We start from the raw sequence: 3,630 nt of genomic DNA, 5'->3' as shown, positions 1-3,630 counted from the left end.
CTCTGGTCCAGCCCTAGGTTGGTCTGCTGTGTCGAGTCTGAGTCCTCACGTGACCCACATTGTGACCTGACCTATAGTGCCTTACACTCTGCCTTGTCCATTTCTTAAATCCTACTCCCTAAGCCCAGATGGGCTGGAGGACAATCACAGTGATAGCTGCTATTTGGGATTAGAACATCCCTCTCTTTGACACTGACCTTGAACTAGAGTCCTTGAACCACACTTGTGAGCCTCACCTCTCTCTTCCACTGGTCTGATGGCTGTTATGATGCCCTTTGACAAAATAAAACCTCTTCTAACCCAGACATGCCTGGAAATATCAACAGGAATCTTGAGTGAATTCAGCTTAGTTTCTCAAGCCAAGACTGTTGCTCCCTCTGATATACGTTTAAACTAATTTTATACAAAAATGTATGCACAGCATAATGCTTGTCATCAATAACTGTTAGTTTGGGCTGTCTACTGGGTCTGCTACTCAAGATCTGAAATACATCTTCTTCCCTATGAGAGAGGGTTTTCTCCATGCACTCCACATTTAGTTTGTACTCTTCTTTCCAAGCCTACTGAATCCAGTGAGATGTTTGATTTCAGTCCCCAGCCCCTTGTAACCAATCATAGGCTCTCCCTACAGATAACACAACCAAGCCAGTAATATTCAACTATAGTACATCTTGACTTCTTTTTTTTCTTGGAGACCCGATCATTATAGTAATTATAAATGTTTGTACCTAATCTTCACTATAACAGTTTTCACTTTCACCACAGTAAGAAAAGGGTTGACTGTTATTATATTTTGGTGTCTTTGGTCTTAACCTGTCTCCATATGAGATACCTTTCTTTCCTAACAAAACATCAGTCTAAAATTAGTTAATCAATCAACAAATATTAGTTAGGTTTTTCCTATGTGTCTTGTGTTAGTAGAAAACAGACACAAGGAAATTAGCTTTTTGGTAATTAATATTTTAAACTCTTCAAATCCAAATGATGTAGAATCATTCATTCCAGAAGTTCTGAGCATCTACTACGTGTCAGGTACTGTGCCAGGCGCTCCGGGATACAGCAGAAGCAAAACTCACAAAATCTCCATCTTCTTAGAATCCACCATCTGTCGGGGGACTGGATTTTCACAATCTTACAACTAAATATATATATATACATACATATGTATATATACATACAGATATATTCACAAATCTTAATAAGAACTGTAAGAAAATGTATGGGGTGCTATGTATAGAGGAATAGCCCCAATTAGATTGGGCATGGATGGTTGATGAAACTGAAGCTCATTTCAGTCTTTAAGCTAAAGTTCAAAGGATGAGTGAGAAGAGCCAAAGAGCACATAGAAAGGCTCTGAGGTAGAAAAGAGCTTGGTGCCTCAAAGAAACTGGAAAAAAAGACTAGTCAAGCTGAAGCACAGTGAGTTAGGAGGAAGCGAGCCCCGCTGAAGGAGAAGAAGGGCAAGACAGATCCTGCACGGCGATGGTAAGGATTCCAAATTTTATCATACATGCCATGGCATGGGAAATATTGAAGGGTTTTAAGCGAGTAAAGGAAAAGGGGGTGGCAGAGAATGGGATGGTGAGATAGCGTCATCGACTCAATGGACATGAATTTGAGCCAACTTTGGGAGATAGTGGAGACAAAGGAGCCTGGAGTGCTGCAGTCCATAGCGTTGCAAAGAGTTGACACGATCTAGTGACTAAACAACAGCAGGCAAGGCATAACGGGATTATGTTTTAAAAGTTTGCTCTGTTGTGTGGACGATGGACTGATGTGAAGAGCTGACTCATTTGAAAAGACCCTGTTGCTGGGAAAGATTGAAGGCGAGAGAAGGGGACGACAGAGAATGAGATGGCTGGATGGCATCACTGACTCGATGCACATGAGTTTGAGTGAACTCCGGGAGTTGGCGATGGACAGGGAGGCCTGGCGTGCTGCAGTCTATGGGGTCGCAAGGAGTTAGACATGACTGAGCGACTGAACTAAACTGACTGTGGGCAATGGAGTAGGGCTGAAGGGGAGATCACCTAAGAGGCTATTATTACTGTTAAGGTGAGAGAAGATAGTGACTAGAGCTATGGAGACAGGAAGAAGTGAACTGATTCAGAAGATGTTTTGGAGATAGAACTAACAAATCTCTTTTTATGGGAGTATGATAAAGCCACATTAATCAATATAGATCACGAAATTACATTTAGGTGCTAATCCAAACAATCAGAAACTTAATCACCTACTCAGCACTGGAGTTACCACTGAGAATCTGTCCTGGTGTGTTTCAGGGAATATATCATTTGAACAAGACCCAAACCTCCAATTCACAAGGAGATAAAAAATTGATTTTCATTTTAGCACATGCTTTGCCTGGGGCTGTATGGTTCATTTCAGGATTTCAGGAAGTGAACAAATGAAAGTGTTTTCTTTTTTTTTTTTTAAGCTGTCGTCAGAAAGCAGCTTTCAAAGACACACAGGGAGCAGAAGTAGGAAGTGGTAAATGTTTTTCTTAATGCAGTAGGCAGTCCCCTGCTTGGTGTCTCCACCCTCATTTTGCTTTTTCCTTGACTAGCAAGAGCCCATGGGCGTTATCTTCAAAATACACCTGTCCAACAGACCTCCAGATCTTTAGTCCTTGCCCACTCCCAACCAAACTGACACATAGCTTTCCAGAGATACATCCTGTTGCCTCACATCTAACTGATGCTTCTCAGGGCCATCCTTGCCTTCTTTCCACCCAGATCCTGGCTCTCAGAAGACAACTGGAAAAACACGAAATGGAATGTACTGTCGACTGGTGGGAAGAACATGCTGGGCTTCCCTAACTGGTTTTTCTTAGTATCAATCTGTCATGCAGAGTAACTCCTTCTATCAGAGTCAAAACAAAACATCTCCTTATTTCAATGGCCTAGTCAGAGATTTTGCATAGCTAGTGGAGGTGTCTTGGTGAAGCGGGGGATCATGCCTCAGGGATGGGAACCCTGATGTCAGGAGCATCAAAGAATTACAAGAGAGATATGTTTCTGCTCTTTCTTGCACCTTCTCTAAGCTTCAAGTGTGCTAACTTCAAAAGGAAAAAAGTAGCATAAATGTTGATAGTAGTTTCTCCTGCGTGATGAAGTTGGAGAGGGGTGTGTGTGTCTTTTCTTCTGCTTCTTAATACCTTCTGTGCTTTCTAATACACACTATGATTAGTGTGTATTAATTTGGTAATTAAGAAAAAAACTTACAATTAAAATCGAATTTCCTTGAAGTTGAAAATTTTTTGATTGCAGGTACTGGCAATTGAACAGAATAGCAAAAGGTTCTTATGTACTCCAGTAGCTCTTTTGGTATATATGATAACAAGACCCCCAATCCTGGAATGCTTCAGGCTTCTCCCTTTTTTGACTATATCACCCCTTGCTTACAAATCTCTTACCCTAGGCTTTTCAGTCATCCCAAATGTTGGAGAAAGAGCCTAGATTCTAAGGACATGTTTTTATAACAAGAATGTCTCTGCATGGATCCCCAAATTGTCATGCTTATCACTCCTGGCTGGGAGGGGGGAGGGATATATTAAAGAATCAATTTATATTAATATGTGGCGTCTACTGCGTTAAGTGCTGTTACAAGTGAATAAGATAGGAGTGGTTC

This window comes from Moschus berezovskii, chromosome 17 (assembly GCF_049115385.1).
Source record: "Moschus berezovskii isolate FMDL1 chromosome 17, NW_MosBer_1.0, whole genome shotgun sequence".
Taxonomy (NCBI): domain Eukaryota; kingdom Metazoa; phylum Chordata; class Mammalia; order Artiodactyla; family Moschidae; genus Moschus; species Moschus berezovskii.
Note: the sequence above shows the minus strand (reverse complement) of the source record.